We start from the raw sequence: 23,922 nt of genomic DNA on the forward strand, positions 1-23,922 counted from the left end.
GTGCCAATACAAAAGAGGGAGCGAGAGCAAGAAGACTTCATGAAATGATTTCTATAGAAAATCTAAACCGGAGGTCGTCCACTTCATCATAAGCCAACGCCCAACGGTTAGTTCTCATTGACTACTTCTTCTATTTCTTATTCAACTTAAATCGATTTCTTCTCCTTCGTTTCTGATTTTCTGAACTCGTGTACAACAACTCAACAAGGAACCACAAAGTTTTCAGCAATTGAAACTCTATTCTTTCCTTTTCTTATTTCTGATTTTAGTTTTTCTGAAATAGCAATCAAACGACAACACCGATAGTCGATGACAGTTATGGGCGTTAGGGTGTATATCAGCCGAGTTAAGCTCGAGCCCGGTAGGCTCCGACCGTTTAAATGCATGGGCCTTGAGCTCGAGTTTGGCTCACTTCAAGCTTAACTTTCAAAGCTAAATCTCTACTTGTGAAGGATTTAACATGCTCGAGTTTGGCTCTAGATCGACTCGTTTGTTAGACGAGCCTAAATGAGCTTAAGTTCGGCTCGAGCTTGCCTCTAATAATATTCAAATACGAAGCTTGTTCTGTGCTTTTAAGCACGTTTACTATTATTTGATATTTTTTTAGAACAACTTATATACGTATCTCATTACTCTACTCCTAAATCTACACTTTCGTCCACATTGGGACTTGAATCCTCAAGCTGATGTGACCCTATCTGTCAACTTCCGATACCGCTAAGTCAAAGACTATTTGATATTATTATTTGATATTTGATATTTACTTCTTAGTTATTTAATAAAAAGTTAATATATAAAATCGAAATTATAAATTATATTATATAAATACGCATAGGCATGTTTAGGCTCGTGAACCTAATCGAGCTTCGCAGATGAAGCTTTGTCGTTTAATAAACGAGTCGAAAAAGCTCGCTCGACCTTTTTATAAGTTGTAGTTTGACTCATTTACACCTCTAGTGAAAGGAATGGAAGTTAGTTGATTTATTTACGAATCGAGGCCTTCTAGAGACTATAATCGAGTTATCAATAGTCGTTGCCTCTATGCCTCACTAGAATCGAGAATCCATGTTTCTATGTAAGTTCTAGCCTTCTTTAAATATCTTCTTCTTTCATACCTGAAATCCGATTTTTACTAAATATGTGAAAGTAAGAGATGAATTGAATTTCTGAATATTAATTCTTATAAGTTATAGATGGAATTGATTTCTGAATGTTAACATGTTAAATTCGCTCATACACTACGTTTAAATTTCTTTAAATTCGATCTGCTTAATTTTAATTTCTCTTTCATTCTAAATGTTAGAAATATGGTTTAGTGGCACTTGGAAATCTGAGAATCGTGATAATCACTTTCAAATCGAAGTATTTGGGTGGTACTCCCAAATTCTCAATTGGATAAGACTCAGATAAAATCAGAGAGAAAAAAAAGAGAGATTGAGATGGTGTAATTTCGTGAGTACCAGAAAAGTGACTAAAATTGGTTATAAACCTGTCTTATCCGAAAAACTGTCAAAACTGTCATATAACAGTTTTTCTCAACAGTAAAAACTGTTATAAATCCGGGTTTTGTATAAAAATTAATTCAAAGTCAAAACCGGGTCAAATATTCAAAATTTGGATTTTCTGATGTATTTTTCATATAGCAATACAACCCAGCCAGGGGCTCTGCCCCTTGGACCCCGCTCCCAGGGGCGCTGCCCCCGGACCCTCGTTTGTTTAGGAGTTTCGCCCCTAAATGACAGTATACTTTAATACTTGATCAAACTTAAACAAGTGTGTACTCCACATCTTCCTTACTTGTTTAATATTTATCAAGATCATTTTAGTCGACAAAGTAATCCATATTACACTTAAATAACATTGATGATAACAAATCACCAACACTAAATACTTTTTTTTTTGTTAATTTGATGTATTGGGTTTTCAATTTCTTACACTTTGATTTCTTTAAGATATTTTGTTTAATTCCGTTTTCTTTGTCATTATGAACTTCGAATTTTTGATTTCGTTGTATTGGTTTTTTCAACCACTTAGAGGTTATTAACAACCTACCATAGGTATTCCCTTACTCTCGTTTTGTTTTTTTATTAATATATTATCTATGATTGTTAACCGGATATTACTAATATTTTGTTAGAAATGTTTCCTTGAAAATATGTCTAGAAGTGAAAAACAGAAAAAGAAAAAAAAAACTAATCAATTTATTGAAACTCAAAAAAGATTTGTGAATAAGTTTATAAAAAAATTAAATTATTTTCATGTTCAAGAAAAAAATAATGCCACACATGAAAATTGAGTAATGACAAGATGAGTGATTGAAAATGGATAATTTAGACATTTTACCTATGCTTTCTTATAACACATATAGACATATAAACATTTTACCTATGCTTTCTTATAACTAGAAAATTGAGTAATGACAAGATGAGTGATTGAAAATGGATAATTTACTCAAAAATTTTTGATAAAGCATATTGTTTTTGTTGTACATTGTTTAAATGCAATATTTATAACAATAAAAGTTCTTTAGCGATTCGGTTGTTAATAAAAACAATTCTTTAGCGAAAGATAGAATGTTGTTTTTTTTGTTGTTTTATTTGTGTTTATCCTATTAAAACTTTATTTTATTTTATTTTCGCATTTTGTTTAAATACGTTATTTAATGATATTTTTTGATATTTTGTTCGAAAAGAATAAATTTCAAAAAATAAAGATATTTATCCGATTAAAAACGTCAAAAGAACATGAACGAATAAAACATCAAAAAATAAATATTTATAAATTTATTGAATAAAACATTAAGAGTAAACTACAAATTTGATCCATGTGGTTATAAAAAAAATGTGAATAGAGTCCAAAAAAATTTGACTTTCATCATTGGTTCAAAATCAAATATTTTTCGTGGTTATGGTCACTGTTAAACATAAAAAAGACCGTTTTACCCTTTTTATTTCTTTTTTGCTTTTGTTTTTGTTTATTTTAAATACTTTAAATTTTTTTTAATTAATTAGAAATAAAAATGGATCCTCTCTCTCGTGAGCAAACTCCAAACGATGAGGAAAAGAAGAAATAACATATTCTAACTCCAAACGTAGTTACTAAATCAAAATTAAACTCAAAAATCCAAACCGAATAGTGATCTAGTGTTGATCGAAGATGGAAAAAAATCGTAATCTTTGAAGGAAAAATCAAAGATGGAAATCTTGATATTGACAAAGATAGAGGTTTAGGATGACCATGAACACAAAATGAAGCTTGAGCAAATCTATAGAACCCCAAATCCCCATTTTCAAACTTTTGTTTTTCGTTTTAGTTTTTCGTATTCATCTTCTTCAACCTACATATACATAATGATAAACACACAGGTGCAAATTGAAACTGTGAAACAGAGCTTTGAACAAAACTCAAAAACCCAACTTTGAACCTGTGAACTTGTTGCATTCCCTTTAATCCAATCAGTTAATGAAAGCTCAAATACATAAAAAAAAAACCCTAACTTTGAACTAGATCGAATATTTGATTGTGTGTTCATCGAAGCTTTCAAAAACCTCAAAACTCGAAAAACGCAAAACCTAGAAAAATCAAAATCGGAGTTTTCAAACACCTCCAAATCATTGATACATGTAAGAAAAAAGACAAAGAGTCTTCGATTCATGTGCATACTGGCTAGAGACCAAGTCAAAATCGTTTCAACAAATCGATCATTCAGGGAGTCTTTTGATTCGTAAATCAATGGGTTTCTCTGTATCTATTTTGAAATTAAAGGCTTCTTTGAGTTGATGAACCTAATGAAAAACCTTGTTGCAGGAAAACCTTGTCTTGATTTGGAAGAGAAATGGGATGTTGATAGAATTGAAATGGATGATGGTTGTGTTTTGATCATCAAGCACCGGTAAGTGACTTCTCTTTCTCTAGAATCTTAGGTTTATTTAAATAATTTTGTTCTTGGGTTAAGAGGGTTTCAAGCTTTAGGTTTGTAAACCCAATTGAAGAATAAGAAAATGGATGTTTGGAGAAGACGATGTCTAGAAGGAGTTGTGAGAGAGAGAGAGAGAGAGGGGGAGGGAGGAGGGGATGGTGGAATGGGGGTAGGGTGGGTTTTTCCTTATTTTTTTAATTATCAAAATATCAAAATAAAAACATAAATGTAAAAACATAAATAAAATGGTATAATAGTCTTTATAAATTTGTGAAGGACCATATCCACAAAAAGAAATAAAAAAAGAAAAAAAACAATTGATTTTGGACCAATGATACAAGTTCAAATCTTTTTACTTTATATCCGCATTTTTTCGATAACCATAGGGACCAAATTTGCAGTTTACTCAACGTTAAATGCAAACAAACAAAATGTCAAAAAAACATTAATGATTTTCAAAATTTAGTTAGTAACGTCCAACATTAAAAAAAATTATTGATCGAGGTCATTGTCTCGGTCAAAAATAAACCAACTAACCTAAGTAGATAGGGTAACTCGGGTCGAATCCACGAGGAGTTCGTGGTTAAACTTTGTGTCAAAATAATCAACAAAAAAATGTATTACTAGCAATTGTCACGGAAAAGATTTAAAACAAAGATCAAACAAAAAACTTGGAAATTTATTAATTAAGACGGAAATCTCAATGAGAAAACTAGAGTACTCCCGGTTCAGTTATGGACAGTTTAGATCCACACACTTTCTTCCCTAGAATCTTAATTTAATTACTTAGATGCAATTGGGATTTATTAACTTGTAACATATAGTTTTGGGCACACGATATGTTCATTCAAATAGTTGTCTTACTCCTTATATCTAAATGGATTAGGAACAATAAGTGAACTAGCAATAAAATGTCTTACAACTACCTATTACTGCATTAAGATTCAATATCATAAGTTGGATTAATATATGTTGATTCAATCGCTTGTCTTTATTCTTAAACTAATTAAACTTGGAACAAATGATGAATTGACAATAGACTATCTTAATTATGACATCAAACAAATTCATACAATCCAATTTCAATTATCATTACCAAAGATCATCACATGAAGCATAAAACAACAATTGAAATTAACTAGAATCAAGTAATAATAAAGTGTGTTCATCCAAAAGCCATAAACATCCATGGAAGTAACCTAATGATTTAGCCTTCCATTGAATTCATAAAAACACTAACTTGAATGAAATAAATGAAATGATTAATAAAATCCATAAACAAAATTAGAATCATCAAACAATGTAGCCTAATGATTATCAAAGTGTAGAACAATTAAACCTTGGAGAAGAAGAAATATTTTTTGGAAAATAAAGAATTGATGAAGATTAACCAATGAAATGATCTTCACTTGTAGCTTGATGATGAAATCGATGAACTCTTGCCCTGATTTCGGATTGAAATGGAATGGATTTTTGTTTCCAAATATTTCCAAGGGTTTTAGAAGCCTCAAAAATGTTGGAAGAAACTCTGAAAATCGGAGGTGGAACCCTAAAAACGAATGCATAAGTCCATATTTATATTTGTAATGCCCAGTTTCCAGTACGCATTTTAATTTAAGCCTTTGCATTTTTACTCTAGGACTCGACGAGTTGGAGGCCTAACTCGTCGAGTAGATGCGAGTTTTGGGACGCATGTGGAAGTGTCTACTCGCCGAGTCGGAATTCCCGACTCGACGTGTAGGCCTGTCTGGGTGAAACCCTAAATTTGAGGGTTTGAACCCTATTTAAACACATTAAGTGGCCTCCACTCCAGCCTCCATCACCCTCAGACCCCATTCTCGAAACCCTAATCAGTTGTGTGTGTTCTTGAGCTATTTTGGTGCCATTTTTGTGATTTGAAGCTTAGAGAAGGAAGGAAAGGCTTGGAGGCTCAAGAAGAAGGCAGTAGATCCACAGTCTTGGTTGCATTTCCAACTTGTTTGAGGTAAAAAGCTTCAACCTTGAATTCCCATTTGTTAGATCTTCTTTAGGGCTTGAATCTTGTCATTTTTGGGGCATTTCAAAGTCACCTTCAGGTTTAGAGCGTAATATAGAGTGTTGACTTCAGATCTTGAACCTTGGAGGGTTCTCATGGCATAAAGGTGCCAACTTTATTGTTATAAGAGTCCTATGCATCTTACAAACCTCTTTTTAGGACCAATTGAGCCAAATACTGTGACATCCTCAATTTTCACGGCCAGAAAAGACTGATTTTTTGTTTATGCTTTATAAAAATCAGAGTACTTCATTTCATAAAAATGTTGCGGAATTTGTTCCCAGAAAAACACGATGAATACGTTATCAAAACATTTTCAAAGAAACGTATTTTATTCATTTTAAAATGTTTGGGATGTCATCGTCAATACAGAAACATAAGCATAAACAGAACTTACATTTATTTACACTAGTGATCTATATCTCTTTAATCTCTCGGTGTAATGTGACTTCGTATCAACACCTGTGATATAAATAAACTGAGTGGGTCAGGTTGGGAAACCTGGTGAGTACATATGGTTTCAAACCACAATAATATAATTATTATGTTTAAACAATCAAACAATCAACCCAATTACCCATCCCCATTATCTTCTTTACTCTTAAGGATTTATCCTAAGAGTCATCTATCCTGCATTCTTTTATTCCGAAGTCCCTTACTTCCAGGGTTATAAGACTGGCACTAAATCCATAGCTGCCAATGTTCGTTCGTAAAGCACTAATTCCATAGCTGCTATAGTCTACTCATCGAGTACTAAATCCATAGCTACCAGTGTTTAATAGGTACTAAGTCCATAGCTACCAATTCCTAACAGGTACTAAGTCCATAGTTACCAGCGTCTAACTAATAGGTACTAAGTCCATAACTACCAATTCCTAACAGGTACTAAATCCATAGCTACCAACGTCTAACAGGTACTAAGTCCATAGCTACCGGTGTTCGTCCCATAGGCACTAAGTCTATAGCTGCCAATGTATACTCACATCATCTTATATCTCTCATCATTCATCTACCCATCTCATACCCAACATATTCGTATATATAAAATACGTATACAGTTTAAATCCTTTAAAACATGTATAAAACGTTCATCCAGCATAGACAACAAGTATTAAGATAATATGCACACATAGCACGTAGTTTATATAAAATGCTTCATATCTATGTGTAAGATGAAAGGGACTATGCGCTCACCTGAAAGGTGGTGACTCAGCACTCGGACAACGCTTCGATATTCTCAAAACAACTTTCCTTCGATAAAACCTAGTATCAATACCACTAGGGTTTAGTCTAACGATAACCGCGACAAATTAATAGTCTGACTATTATTATTATTATACAAGTGTTAAATAACACTCAATATAACTCATAATAATAGCCCAAATAATTATTTTAAGGACCTAATAACATTCCTATAATTATTCGAAAGCTATATTAAAAATTGCGTAAGCGTAGCACACATACAACGAATTTTATCGAAAACCGGAACTTAATTCGAGCAGCGTTTCGAAACCGAAAGGCTCTTTTTCTCGGGACTTCCCTCGGGAGCTAAGGGGTTTAACTAGGGCTTAGGGGGGTTAGAAACCCTAAAGAGAGAAAGAAATCTAGAGAGAGAAGGGAAATGGTGTGTAAAACTCGGAAATCTTCGCATCTAGTTATAGCCTCAGCAGCCTCGGTTACGCTGGGCGTAGTTCGCATTGGGCTACCAGATGGCTTCGTACGAGACACGCGTTCGACATCAACTGGGGCTACACGGCTGCTTGTGGACCGAGGGTGGCAGCTGTACGCGGCGCGTACTGAGCTTCGGACGCTGGGCGTAATGCGAGGCTTCGTGGCGATCATCGGATGCGAGGCGTGATCAGCAAGCAACGGTCCAGATCATGCCACTTCATCGATTTAGCAACAGACTTCGCAAATTTCACTCTCGACTTCTAAAAATCATAACTTTCGCATACGAGCTCCGTTTTTCACGTTCTTTATATCCACACGAAGGTGGGAACGTACTCTACAACTTTCGTTTATACTCTGTCAGCTAATTTTGGCTCGATTTTAAATTTTATATTATTAACAGGCCGGGACAGGATTGGTCCGTTAAATCCTCATAACTTCTTCATCCGACGTCCGTTTTCGCACATCTTTTTCTCGTTACACTACTCTTAACGAGATCTTCGATTCTCGTTCAGGTTGTGTAGGCTAAAAACTGCTCGATCTAATATTCGAATTTTGGGTTGTACACTGCTAATCCGAAACTTCGAAAAATCATAACTTCTTCATACGAAGTCAGATTTGGGCGTTCTTTTTATCGATGTTCTTAGTTTAACATATTCTACGACTTTCGTTTAGATCACCAAGGCTAAATCTCGTTCTATCGTAAATTCACTATTTACGCTTCCCGGTATCGTGTCGGTTCCGTCGCGAAACTTCGACGGGTCATAACTTCTTCGTTATAACTCGGATTTCGGCGTTCTTTATATGTACGGAAACCTTGTGAAATATTCTACAACTTGGTTAAGATTATTTATTCTTAATAATCTTTTGTAGAAAAGTCGTTTTTGACCCCTATTGCCTCTAATTGACTAGCCCGGATCTACGGGCGTTACAATTATCTCCCCCTTAGGATGATTACGTCCCGAAATCATAAACAAAATAGGGCTTGTATAATGACTCCATACGTCATCTCTTCATCCTAGGTAATAATTATAACTTCTATATTCCTTCAAGTCTATCTCTTAGACTCATTGACCGTAAGCAATGCTTAATCGTGCACCTGCTCTTTACCTCGGGTTAAACTCCAGATTATGACCTATCATCATGTGACGCACGCTTAGACTCAGGTCTCTTAGAGTTAAATTCTAAAACAGACTATGCATTCCTTCATGTTCTAATGTGATATAATCATACTTTAACATGTAGCATTTCTAGCTACCAACTTCTTTAACAACGAGCGCGATACTTCTATTGATCGCTTTGATTTCAATCGTTTGGTTTAAGTCGGACACTACATCAAACTTGGTTCTCTGAACCACGTAACCTACTCATCATAGTCGGACTCAATGTGATATGACCACTAGGGTCGGGATAACAATAATTTCTTAGTCATTACCGAAACAATGGCAACGACATACTTGAATAAAACGAAATCAATTACTAGCTTCTTGGTAACCTTGTGACTTTCGCTGATCCAAGTGTGAGTCCTTTGCTTTTGGTAGTATAGGCCTCTACTACCATTCACACCTACTCATACTCATCCCAAGTATAGTCTCGCAGTTTTCCAAGTCACCATACAAGAGAATCACATAACAATTTAACACACCAGATAACAAAACGAAGATTTTATTATTTCTTGAAACTATTACATAGGTGTTCAAGTTCACCCTGGACTATGCCACTAATGGGCTACATCATATGATACTATGGCTACTGCATAACTTGATCTTCGGGTATAAAGTCCTCATCCTTGATTCCTCGCATGGTTCTCTGCTTCGTCGAGGATCATGTGAAATGCCCTTGGCCTTGGTGGCGTTTCTGGTCTTGCTGCTTTATTTTTCCTTGGGAAATCTCTGGACATGTGTCCCTTGCCTCCACATCCGTAGCATACTTTATCATTATGTGTGCAGTCCTTGGAATAGTGACCAGTCCTCCCACGCTTGTAACAAGTCACTTCTTCGTTGCACTTCCCACAATGCTTCTTCTTGCATTCATCACACCATCTCGCTTCACCTCCATCTCCTCCTCCAAGCTTTGAGAATTTGCTTTCCTTGTTGGACCTTGAAGATCCTTCAAACTTCCGCTTCTCTCCTGCTTATCTTTTTCTAGACCCTTTTCTCTTATCTGGGCCTCTAATTTCTTAGCTGCCCTAATAGCTGTTTTCAAGGTAGTTTCCATTTTGACCATTGGGCCAAAGTCAGTGGGCAGTCCGTTAGCAAACCTATCAATCTTGGAGAGTTCAGTAGGCACCAAGTAGGGGAATAGCTTCATCCTCTCGGTGAATGCGGTGGCATACTCATCAACACTCATCTTCCCTTTCTTCAGGTTCTGAAACTCGTTGTTTAGGTCTATCAGATCTATCTCCGAGCAGTACTGCGTTTTCAAATGTTCCAAGAACTCTTCCCATGACATCCTTAAGGCTTCTCCTCGTGGCATCGTATCTGCCAATAGCTTCCACCAGCTCAAGACTCCAGTTTTCAATTGTCTCACAGCGAAGACAGTCTTCCGCTTCTCGCTACAATCGCAGCTCTCAAACACCATTTCCATCTCGGAGATCCAATCCATAATCTCAACAGGCTTTGGGCTTCCTGAGAGACTTGGTGGTTTCACACCCAAGAAATTTTTGTACATCCGCCCATCCTTGTTGTTTCTCCCTTCTGGGCCATCCCTTTGCTCACCTTGAGTCCCTACTTGACTCACTTGGCGGCTGTAGTTCCGTTCCTCAGATTGCTCAGGAACTGGATCCGTCGGTTCAACATGTACGGTAGGTTCGTCCCTATTTTCGTGGAGCATCTGTCTCATGTCTTCCCTTTGTTTAGCTAGCATAGCCCGAATCATGGATTGAACTCCAGCCATGGTGACTGACTCAGGCGAAATTTCTTCTACAACAGGTATTTGCTGAACCACTGGGGGTTGGTTTCTGTTCCCATTTGCGTTTATGTTTCCGCTACGGGTCCTTGCCATCTTGATCTATACACAGAATAAGGTGAATCTAGACCTATACTTAGGATTGACGTTTAAATCATCCTTATCACTCCGAAACGTTTACATGCTAGTTCTAATATCGTAGTCGTACGTTTAGAATCCTAAACACATAAGATTTCCAGATCTGGTCGGCAACAGACCATAGATCCAAACAATTAACAACATATCATGCACAAAGCATGTAACACATAAAAGTATTTTAGGCATAATTCCTAAAATAAGCTAGTGCTCACACCTCACAATCATCGCTTAGCATTCTAAGTTTAATCTAAAAATAAATCCATATTCCTAGTTCGCTTAAACTAATGCTCTGATACCAACTGTGACATCCCCAATTTTCACGGCCAGAAAAGACCGATTTTTTGTTTATGCTTTATAAAAATCAGAGTACTTCATTTCATAAAAATGTTGCGGAATTTGTTCCCAGAAAAACACGATGAATACGTTATCAAAACATTTTCAAAGAAACGTATTTTATTCATTTTAAAATGTTTGGGATGTCATCGTCAATACAGAAACATAAGCATAAACAGAACTTACATTTATTTACACTAGTGATCTACATCTCTTTAATCTCTCGGTGTAATGTGACTTCGTATCAACACCTGTGATATAAATAAACTGAGTGGGTCAGGTTGGGAAACCTGGTGAGTACATATGGTTTCAAACCACAATAATATAATTATTATGTTTAAACAATCAAACAATCAACCCAATTACCCATCCCCATTATCTTCTTTACTCTTAAGGATTTATCCTAAGAGTCATCTATCCTGCATTCTTTTATTCCGAAGTCCCTTACTTCCAGGGTTATAGGACTGGCACTAAATCCATAGCTGCCAATGTTCGTTCGTAAAGCACTAATTCCATAGCTGCTATAGTCTACTCATCGAGTACTAAATCCATAGCTACCAGTGTTTAATAGGTACTAAGTCCATAGCTACCAATTCCTAACAGGTACTAAGTCCATAGTTACCAGCGTCTAACTAATAGGTACTAAGTCCATAACTACCAATTCCTAACAGGTACTAAATCCATAGCTACCAACGTCTAACAGGTACTAAGTCCATAGCTACCGGTGTTCGTCCCATAGGCACTAAGTCTATAGCTGCCAATGTATACTCACATCATCTTATATCTCTCATCATTCATCTACCCATCTCATACCCAACATATTCGTATATATAAAATACGTATACAGTTTAAATCCTTTAAAACATGTATAAAACGTTCATCCAGCATAGACAGCAACTATTAAGATAATATGCACACATAGCACGTAGTTTATATAAAATGCTTCATATCTATGTGTAAGATGAAAGAGACTATGCGCTCACCTGAAAGGTGGTGACTCAGCACTTGGACAACGCTTCGATATTCTCAAAACAACTTTCCTTCGATAAAACCTAGTATCAATACCACTAGGGTTTAGTCTAACGATAACCGCGACAAATTAATAGTCTGACTATTATTATTATTATACAAGTGTTAAATAACACTCAATATAACTCATAATAATAGCCCAAATAATTATTTTAAGGACCTAATAACATTCCTATAATTATTCGAAAGCTATATTAAAAATTGCGTAAGCGTAGCACACATACAACGAATTTTATCGAAAACCGGAACTTAATTCGAGCAGCGTTTCGAAACCGAAAGGCTCTTTTTCTCGGGACTTCCCTCGGGAGCTAAGGGGTTTAACTAGGGCTTAGGGGGGGTTAGAAACCCTAAAGAGAGAAAGAAATCTAGAGAGAGAAGGGAAATGGTGTGTAAAACTCGAAAATCTTCGCATCTATTTATAGCCTCAGCAGCCTCGGTTACGCTGGGCGTAGTTCGCATTGGGCTACCAGATGGCTTCGTACGAGACACGCGTTCGACATCAGCTGGGGCTACACGGCTGCTTGTGGACCGAGGGTGGCAGCTGTACGCGGCGCGTACTGAGCTTCGGACGCTGGGCGTAATGCGAGGCTTCGTGGCGATCATCGGATGCGAGGCGTGATCAGCAAGCAACGGTCCAGATCATGCCACGTCATCGATTTAGCAACAGACTTCGTAAATTTCACTCTCGACTTCTAAAAATCATAACTTTCGCATACGAGCTCCGTTTTTCACGTTCTTTATATCCACGCGAAGGTGGGAACGTACTCTACAACTTTCGTTTATACTCTGTCGACTAATTTTGGCTCGATTTTAAATTTTATATTATTAACAGGCCGGGACAGGATTGGTCCGTTAAATCCTCGTAACTTCTTCATCCGACGTCCGTTTTCGCAAATCTTTTTCTCGTTACGCTACTCTTAACGAGATCTTGGATTCTCGTTCAGGTTGTGTCAGCTAAAAACTGCTCGATCTAATATTCGAATTTTGGGTTGTACACTGCTAATCCGAAACTTCGAAAAATCATAACTTCTTCATACGAAGTCAGATTTGGGCGTTCTTTTTATCAATGTTCTTAGTTTAACGTATTCTACGACTTTCGTTTAGATCGCCAAGGCTAAATCTCGTTCTATCGTAAATTCACTATTTACGCTTCCCGGTATCGTGCCGGTTCCGTCGCGAAACTTCGACGGGTCATAACTTCTTCGTTATAACTCGGATTTCGGCGTTCTTTATATGTACGGAAACCTTGTGAAATATTCTACAACTTGGTTAAGATTATTTATTCTTAATAATCTTTTGACGAAAAGTCGTTTTTGACCCCTATTGCCTCTAATTGACTAGCCCGGATCTACGGGCGTTACAAATACCCCATGCATGAATGTCAAGCTTGTAACTTTACATGTAATATGGACCCTTGGAGGCCAAATCTATGTTTTGGATGCATTAAGACCAACTGAAATCGACTGAATAGTTTTGGACATAGAGGGACTCGGTGATTCGTTCATATGACTCGACGAGTCGGGTCGCAGTTTTCCCTAAACCTCTTCTGCTAATGGACAATGTATTTAGTTGGAAGAACACTCAGCCAATTGGGTTCATTGTGGACCTGAAGAGCATGGAACTCGGCGAGTTCAAGACTAAGTCGCAACTGCATGAAGGAGAACTCGATGAGTTCATGGAGAACTCGGCGAGTAGAGGACTAGATGAGCCATCTTGCTTGATGAAGGGCTCGACAAGTTCAAGGATGAACTCAGCGAGTCAGTTGTACCCGACTTCGTTTAAAGGAGAACTTGGCGAGCTCTTGAAAAACTTGGCGAGTAGGGTCGAAGTTTTAGCGTCCTAAGGATTATGGAACTCGGCGAGTTAAGTCAACCAGATGTTGACTTTGACCCAGAGTTGACTTTGACCAAAGTGTTGACCTTGACTCTAACTGTGACCTGAGTTGACCCTTAAAAAGGGTTAAGATCATGACGTGGTAATTAACTAAAGTTGTTATGTGTAGGAGTTGAGAGGAATTGACCCTGATGTCGAGGACAGTTCATACGCAGCACGACATTAATGTGAGTTACCTTCCAGTAGAAGTGGGTCTAAGGCCACAATGCCGACCCACTAGTAGGAGCTTGTAGTTAGATAATTGTTTGTGTGATAATTTTCTGGTATGCCACTATCTGTTATGTTTTATGTGCCAGTATGCTATGATTTTGTGGTAATGGGAGGGGTGAAATAGTCCCCAGTATCCGATTGAGATAGACTGAAGGGGAGGCCATCACCCATATATGCTAGGAAGTTATCCGGTTGAAATTGACCGATGGGGAGGCCAGCACCCATATATGCTAGGCAATTATTCGGTTGAAATACACCGAAGGGGAGGACGGCACCCAAATATGATTGGCTAGATATGTTATTGTATGCTATGTGGTATGATGGGGGAACTCACTAAGTTTTGTGCTTACGGTTTTCAATTTTGGTTTTAGGTACTTTCTTTTCGAAGGGAAAGGAGCCGACACGGTAGCAGCGCATCGCACACTCAATTTTCACACTATGATGTTCTTGGGATTGTACTCTGACATTATTATTATTCAACGGCATGTTTTATGATATTTAACTTATGTGATTATGGTTTGGTATGATATCGATGATGTTTTTCAGTAAACAGTTTTATGAGTAACATAATTAAAAACAAAATTTTTGGTCATGATTTTTGGGATGTTACAATATTATTTGGCAGAAAATAATGAAATCGGGCGTTGTGGGACATTGGACGTCTTAGACGTCATGTATAACGCATAGGAATTCTTTGTACATCTTTGCATGCCTTCTGACGTCCTTGAAATACACTAAAAATTGGCCAAAACGCTAGACGTCTTAGGGGACGTCTTCGACGCATTCTAGGACGTTCTTCCTTGATTCTTATGCTTTTCGAGACATGCCGTTCCAACATGGGATGCCTCTAAAATGCCAAGACGTCCTAGGGGACGTCTCAGACACCATGTAAGACGCCGACAGGGTCCTCCCCTTTTTTTCTTCTCTGAAATATGCTCAAATGTTGATAGTTTGACTTGGACGTCCTAAGGGACATCTTATACGCCTGGAGACATCCTTCACCTTCCGTGTAAGTTTTGGTGATCAAATTTACATAACTAGCATAAATGCAAAACACGAAAGTTGTAGCAAATCTTGTCTAGTTTACATAACTTCTTTACTCATGTCAATTGGAGCTCCAAAACTTGAGATATGACAAAAACATTGAAGCATCGTCAATTTTCCCAACAACGTTTCTTCATTCTTTTAGCAATTCGTTTTACTCGCAGGTTTCGCCCACTTTTAGTACGATATATTGACCTGCCTATGAAATTCAACAACTCATCAAAGTAGTGCCATTCTTGGACAATTATACATCAATTTAACAGATTTATGACAATTTAATACATTCATAAAATAGACTTATCAAACCTCCCCAACTTTATTCCAAACCCATCCCGAGATTGGCTAGAAATAATCAGTGTATCTCATCCTAAGAAAAACTCAGTGGAATCACAAATTCCATAAATTTTATCATAATACTTTCAATAAGCACAATATATTGATTTTGGGGATTCTTAGTTGCTTATCCGGACTTTTAAACTCAAAATACATGTTATGCTTATTTTACTTTATTGTTTGAAACCTCCACTTTTTGAAACCTTTCCAATAATCAACCTCATGAGTAATCAGTTGAACTCATTGCCAAAGTCCCACTATTCAGGGGTCACATATTTTTTCACACAGTGTCTTCAACTTGATCTTTTCTTCATGTTTATCTTGATTGTGCATTCTTCAAGTTCTTTGATGGTTTTATCGGATTTGAACATCTTTGTATTTGACTTGAGCGTGAATATATATACTTTGAAGTTCATCATTGTCTTCTGATGCTTTTTGGTTGTGTGAAAACAATAATAGTCCCTTTATAACCCCAAAGGCACGGGAATAAGTAAGACCAAGTACTCAGAGCATGAATACACATATTGTTAGAGATAGAGAGAGAGGTAGGGTATTTTTTTAATTAAAATAATAAGAAAATAATTAAATGAAAATAAAAAGAATTGTATAAGGGTATATTTGTCATTTTAGATTGGGTATGGACCAAAAACACACGAAAATATCAATCATAGGGATCAAAATCGCACAAGGTATCTAAAATTGGACCAGTGATGCACCACCAAAACTTTTTAGACCAAAAACACAAAATTTTGCCAACCTATAGGGACTATTTTTGCAATTTTTTCCTAATATTAATACCCCTTTTCACTTATCATCCTCTAATGATGACATTTTAGGTAGACATAATTAAAATTTAACATTGTTTTCCACAAAAACACTTTTCCTATTTCTTCGTAATTATAATATCTTTTTTCTCTATTACTATACATATATATATATATATATATATATATATATATATATATATATATATTCTTAGGTTATTATATTGTAACTAATTATTGTGTGAATGTAGGAATGATTGTGGACCAATCATTTTAGTTATTTTTAAGAAAGACATTTATCCATATTATTAAATTTAAAAATAAAACAAAATAAATCCATTTAATTAAAAGAAGTGTAAAATGTACATTTCCATTACTTTCAAATTAGGAAACACTATTTTAAAGATGAAAATTTCAAATTTTAAGGGATTTTTTATTATCTAAATTTTGAATTCTGATTTTTTAATTAAATCAATTTTAATTATGTCAAAATGTTATTCTGATAGAATGATGTTCTATGATATTGTTTTTTTTAGAATGTTATTCTATTAGAATATTAATGAAGAATAATAAAATTCTTGAACCTGAAATTGAATAATAACAACATTCTAATATATTCGTACACATCCAAACTGAAATACAAATTCATAAATATTCTTACTGACTGATATATTTTAATATAATTGTAGATATTCTAACAGAATGTCACCAAAATGAATAAAATTCTTAAGAATAGCATTCTCAAATATACAATTATTGAACAAATACATTTAATCTTCTTTAATGGTCTAAATAATCGAGTTGTTTACACTTAATCTTCTTCAATGTAACTTGTTATTTAACTCAATTCCAAGTCTCTCTCTTGTATAATCAATCATTGATTCTTTCTTCAAGTCATTCTGAAAGAATAATTCATTACCAAATGAAAAAGAAAAAGCCAAAGTCCTTTGTACAAATTTACAGACTTGTGAATTGCACCAGAACTCATAACCAAGAATTGTAGAAAATACACAAATCACAGAGGAAATATCGAAATTCAATTCCCACATAATCGGAATTCGAGGTTCCATTCCGACATAATTTAAATTCAACATTCAATTCCACCAGAATTACCCTCACCATTATTATATATGAATGCAAAATGGAAATTTATAATGTTAAATAAAACATATAAAAAGGTAATGTATGATGTAAGAGAGTATTAGATGATGTCATATAGCACCAAAGTACATCTAGATATGTACATACACAATAACTTTCTCCATAGCATGGGTTAAAGTAATACCATGCGGCTTTCATGATTCGTGTAAATTAGTGGATAATACTATTGGATTAGGTGTCTAAGCCCATAACGATAATTGGTATGTACTTGACCCGATAGTAGCATGGTTCTTTTGGATTGCCTTCACCATAGCAACTTGACTGGATGAATTATGGAGAAAGAGGTTAATTGTGATTTATTAATATATTATAAGAATAATATATTAATTGAGAAATCATATTATTTAATTAATATTGGTCAAAAATTAATTTAGTGATCAAAAGAGATTAATTAAATTAAGGGGACTGATATTGTAATTATAAGATAGTTGCAATATGGGCTATGGACTCCTAATAGAAGGACGTGGACAAAATTTATGTGGAAGCCCATATAGAAATCGTCTATAAGGGCCTTCTGGAAGGATCTTGTGGTCTGTTTAGGGCTTAAACAATCAGATTAGGGTTTTGACTGAAACCCTAACAACTCAGCTATATAAAGACCCCATAGGACTCCTAAAATCGGCACTTGAACCGTAAGAAGCGTACCAACCGATTTTTGGTGATCCCTAGCCTCTTTCTCATATTCCTCCAACTTGCTCTTGGTGTTTTTGATCTGTTAGAGGCATCACATTTGAGGTGCTAAGTTCTCAAAGGTTGAAGATCAAGCAAGCTACAAGAAAGGTAATCATCTAACTTTGTATTAGGTATTAATTTTGAAAATAGCATGCTAGCATAGGGTTATAACTTTGGATAATTATTATTGCATGTACAATTAAAGAAAACCTAGATCCAAAGCTTTAGGGTTGCATGTGCACCATAAGATTGATGTAATGCTCAAAATCCATCAGTGGCATCAGAGCCTATGTCATTTTTATGTTGTATATGATGCATTGCTTAACTGTTCTTAGCTGAAAAAGTCAAAATTTTGCAATATGCTGATGAACTCGTCGAGTCCTCTGATGAACTCGACGAGTCAGGGCTACTCGACAAGTCCAAAGTTTAACTTGGCGAGTCGGCTCGTCTATTGGCAGATTTTTCGGGATTTTGACCAAAATTGGATTAGGATAATTACCAAAAACGTTTATGACTGATAAAATTTGAATTTTATTATATGGTAATGCTTATCCTCATCCAATTAGCTAGAAGATAATTGTCAAACTATAAGATAATTATTGGTTTATATGATAAATTTAATTATTTATATTATTTGATGTGAATTATCTTGCCATAAATTAAAGTAGGTCAAATTTAGATAATGACAAATTATTTGATTAATTAAATTATATATTAATTTGATCTAGAGGGTTTTGAAAAGTTTCAAAACTTGCCTTCAAGCTTTGGAATTTAAATTTTGATTAAAAGGTTTTAAGTTTGAAATATTTAAGACGAGTCAATCTTACCGTTAGTATTAAAAGGTTTTAATTTTGAAAAATTTAATTTTGAATTTAGATTTTGATTAAAAGGTTATAGTTTAAATTTTGATTAAAATTTTAAAAATTTACCCTTATACTATTATATTATTAAAATATTAATAATTATATATATGTATAAGACGAGTCAGTCTTATCGTTAGTAGGCCTCATTCATGAACCCGATCTATAAGGGTGTATAAGGAAACTGTCTATAAAATGGTGGTTGAATGGCTGTCCACTCTCACCCACCACTTCCTTAATTGGTGAAGAGTCGTTAGCCGAACGGGTAGGATAGGACAAACTAATTCCTCATTAATAAGTATAATGATTTATAAAGTAACTAAATGTTTTTCACAAATTCTCAATCTTAGTTACTTTAGGGAAAATATGAAAATGATGTTATTCCATGAAATTGCACTTTGCACCTTGCCAAGTCGTTAGTGAAGCGTGCGTGGCTAACCGAAACACTAATTTCGGACTATCAAAGGGTGGCAAAGGTAGCTCGATGTTTAACATAGATCGATGGAGTGTATGTGGCTAACCGACACATTGATTAAGTGATAAATGACATCGAGAGTACCAAACACATTTGCATGGCTATTCAAACCTTGTTTGTGATCCTCGGTATCACAAACTTGAAGGGCATAATCGAGATTGAAACATGCTATTAAAAAATTCAATGAATCTCAAAAGAATCTAGGAATTTCAATTCATTTCAAACTTAATATTCTTTTTCATTTTCCATGGTGGAAATTGGTAAACGTCATTTACCTACCTTCAAATATTTTACAATTGGATTACGGCATCCCTCTTCCGAATTGTGAAATATTGTGTTGTGTCCTATCCTTAATATTTCATTTGGGTGTTATATTAAGGATTCTTATCTAAACTAAACTTTGTCTATTTTCTTTTTCAGATGTCGACTTCAAACGACGTTGCTAACTCCAACGCTTCTGGCTCCTTCTCACTCATGAACTTGTGTGAGAGGGTGATCTTTGATGGATCCAATTTTAACAATTGGATTCGCAACATTTGCATGGTCATCCGCTACGAGGACAAGGAGTATGTCCTCAAAAAAGAGTTGAAGGAGGTCAACGAAAACACTGCTACTCCTGAAGAAATCAAAGAATATAAGGCTCATGAGAAAGATGCGACAAGTGTCGTGTATCATGCTTGCTACCATGACTACTGAACTCCAAAAGTCCTACGAGGACTACTATCCTTTCGAGATGCACCAAGATTTGATGGAAAGGTACCATCAAAGTGCTCGACAAAAAAGGTACGATATCATTGTTGCCATGATAACAATAAAGATGAAGGATAGAGAGTCCATCACCGCCCACTTGCAAAATATACAGAGAGTTATGGACCGCTTGCTGAAGTTGAATGTCAACTTCGACGAAGATTTGGATATTGACATCATCTTACACTCCTTGCCTTATTGTTATGATCAGTTCAGAATGACTTATCATATGAACAAGGAGGAAGTCACTCTAAGCAAGCTCTAAGGCATACTAAGAACTGCTAAGAGTAGTTTGAAAGGCAAGTCTGTTGCATCAAATCCTACTACTGCTGCCTTTGTCTTGGCAATTGGACAAGGGAAAGGGAAGAAGAGGAAGGATCCTTCTAAGATCCACAAGGGAAAGTCCCATGATGGATCCTCTTCTAGTGGGACCAAAGGTGGTTCTGATACTCCCTCTTCCAATATGAAGGATGCAGAGTGCTTCTACTGTCACAACAAAGGGCATTGGAAACGAAGCTACCCGAAGTATCTGCAAGACATCAAGGATGGGAAGATAAATCCCACCTTCGCAGGAATTTACACTATTCAATCTAATAACTCATCACATGCTATTTCTTGGGTCCTTGATACAGGATGTGGTTTTCACGATTTGCAGGGTCTAAGAAGAAGTAGGGATGTGGATGTAACATCCCAAAAATACAGGCCAAAAATTTCATTTTTAAATACGTCATTATAAACCAACAGTGTAATAAAACATCCGTAATATCATGTCATGTCAAAACCAAAGTAGAAATAATCAAATATGTTATCATAAAATAATATCAGAGTGTAATCCCAAAGATCTCATGTGCGCAAAACCATAGTGTGATGCGCTGCGATCAAGCCGACTCCTTTCCTTTAAACACGAAGTACCTGAAACCAAAACTGAAAACCATAAGCACGAAGCTTAGTGAGTTCCCCCATCATACCACATACCACACAATCATATAACATACATATACCGTCAGACATATCTGGGTGCCCGACCTACCCTTTCGGTCCTCTCGACCGGATACTGTCTAGCATATCTGGGTGCTAGCCTCCCCTTCGGTCCTCTCGACCGGATACTGCCTAGCATACCTGGGTGCTGGGCTCCCCTTCGGTCCTCTCGACCGGATACTGCCTAGCATACCTGGGTGCTGGGCTCCCCTTCGGTCCTCTCGACCGGATACTGCCCAGCATATATGGGTGTTGGCCTCCCCTTCGGTATCTTTCAACCGGTAACCGGGGACTATTTCACCCCTAACACTACCACATAAAAGCATAACATAAACACATAAGTCATATACTGCCTAGCATATATGGGTGCTGGCCTACCCCTTCGGTCCTGTCGACCGGTAAGTGGGGACTATTTCACCCCTACTACTACCACATAATATCATATCACATATATCATAATCTGTCTAGCATAGTTGGGTACTAATCTACCCCTTCGGCTCTATCGACCGGTAACCGGGGACTATTTCACCCCCTACTACCACTATCACATAACATCATATCATGCTAGCACATACACATAACAGGTAGTAGCAAACATAGACAATTGTCACAAAGACAATCATCTAACAACAACTCCTACTGGTGGGCCGGCATTGTGGCCGTAGACCTACCTCTACTGGAAGGTAACTCACCTCACACTGCTGAAGTCCCGTAGACACAATCCCACACTGCTTAAGTCCCACAGACTCAACCCCAACTGCTGGATGACAGATTTCCGATCTGTCAATATCAAAACATCACCCAATTAATAATTGGGTCCCAATACATAACCATACATACATTCTTTGGGTAATTACTACATTACCCCTCGCTTGGATTATTCAAGCCCAAGGCCCAATCCGTAGGCCCAAAGTGTCACACCCCAAAACCACAAACAGCGGAAACGTTCAGGGGTGGAGGACGTCATGTATAGTATCACAACAATGTAATATAATAAACAAGCAACAACATCATCCATTGCATTACAAGTAGAGTTTTAATACATGTGTGTTCTTTCATTGTAGTAAGACACCAAAAATATACAATCAAAATAAAAGATGAGTCTTGTCTGCTCCGTCTTCTCAAAACCTGGCCATCGTACCTGTCTATTGTTGACCTGAGAATACAAGTTATTTTGAAAGAGAGTATCAGCTTTAAAGCTGGTGAATTCATAAGTATTTAAGTGTCATTGTCTTGCTTATGAAAATCTATCATGAAGGCCATGTAAACCTTTAAATGAAAATGTTGATGTAAGTATGAAAAACCCTAGAAAATCCCTTATTTTCTATAAGTATGAAGTGTAGTCTTCTACCAAGACCCGAATGTTTTGTTATGACTATGTAGTCTTCTACCAAGACCCGAATGTTCTATAAGTATGAAGTGTAGTCTTCTACCAAGACCCGAATGTTTTGTTATGACTATGTAGTCTTCTACCAAGACCTGAATGTTCTATAAGTATGAAGTGTAGTCTTCTACCAAGACCCGAATGTTTTGTTATGACTATGTAGTCTTCTACCAAGACCCGAATGTTCTATAAGTATGAAGTGTAGTCTTCTACCAAGACCCGAATGTTTTGTTATGACTATGTAGTCTTCTACCAAGACCCGAATGTTCTATAAGTATGAAGTGTAGTCTTCTACCAAGACCCGAATGTTTTGTTAGTAATATGATAGCTTTTCCTTTCCATTGACTAGTACTAGAGTACTTAGTCTAACTCCTCGTTTATGTGAAAGTATCACAAAATAAAGTAAACAGGAAAATATAATCATGTAAGTGTTATTGTCTCGGGTTACCAGGACAAACACGACATCGCCGAAGTGAAAGATAGACCCTATGGACATCCGAAGAGTGTCCCCTCATCCTCTGTAGCGGCAGCAGGGTGGAGGGAGGGTTAGTCCCGACATCGATCTCCTAATATCGATCGTTAACCTAATGATCCTCCGAAGATTCACATCTCATCCACTGTTGCAACAGTTGGACAGAGGGATGGTTAGTCCCGTCACTGACTACTAAGTAAGTAACAACCTTAAACATCCGTAGACATTCATCGACCACTGGTGCTAATCAGTGGGGTTCGGAATGGTAAGTCCCGCCGAATTATCCCATTGAACCGGGATAGGAAAGATAATTTACACAGTAAGTACTAATAAATCATCCTCGTAGTTCTAAGTACAAGTATCCAGGTAAGTAAATACAGGATAATGCACCTAAGTAACAGTGTTCCTGTATAGTATTCATGTAATGTTTTCATGTAAGCGTGATCATGTATCATGTAAGTATATGTAAACGTACTCAGGTATCATGTAATCAACTGTAAATGTACTCATGTATCAGGTAATGTACTGGTATAGACTCATGAATGAACTGACTCTTATGTGATTCCTTGTAATAGGAATAATGTTTTGTTTCTTCTAACTATCCCTATGATAATTAACTGGAAAGTAAGTGGTTGTTCAAGTAGATTTATGCACCCTCGATACACCAGGGTGTGGGAAACTGAACGAAGGATGAAAACTATAATCTCTAACATATAAATGAACATATGAGCATAAGTATAGTTTGATTCAAGAAGGTAAAATAATGGTTTTGCAAGATATCTAGGAGTTTTGAAAAATAATTAAGAGTGACTTGATGTCATTTTAATAAACATTTCAAAACTAATACTTTTGTTATCAAAGTATTTTAAGATAGAAAACCATTTCATGTGACACCTTTTG

The 23,922-nt window shown here is 36.3% G+C and overlaps 1 long non-coding RNA gene across 1 annotated transcript; it reads left to right on the top strand.

Annotated features, from left to right (window-relative positions):
- The first annotated feature begins 2 nt into the window (after positions 1-2).
- LOC122195792 (uncharacterized) lies at positions 3-14,668 on the top strand. The gene is made up of 3 exons (XR_006186540.1): positions 3-106; positions 3,808-3,892; positions 14,504-14,668. It is a non-coding gene; the product is annotated as an uncharacterized LOC122195792 (long non-coding RNA).
- Positions 14,669-23,922: the final 9,254 nt, after the last annotated feature.

Source organism: Lactuca sativa, chromosome 1 (assembly GCF_002870075.4).
Source record: "Lactuca sativa cultivar Salinas chromosome 1, Lsat_Salinas_v11, whole genome shotgun sequence".
Taxonomy (NCBI): domain Eukaryota; kingdom Viridiplantae; phylum Streptophyta; class Magnoliopsida; order Asterales; family Asteraceae; genus Lactuca; species Lactuca sativa.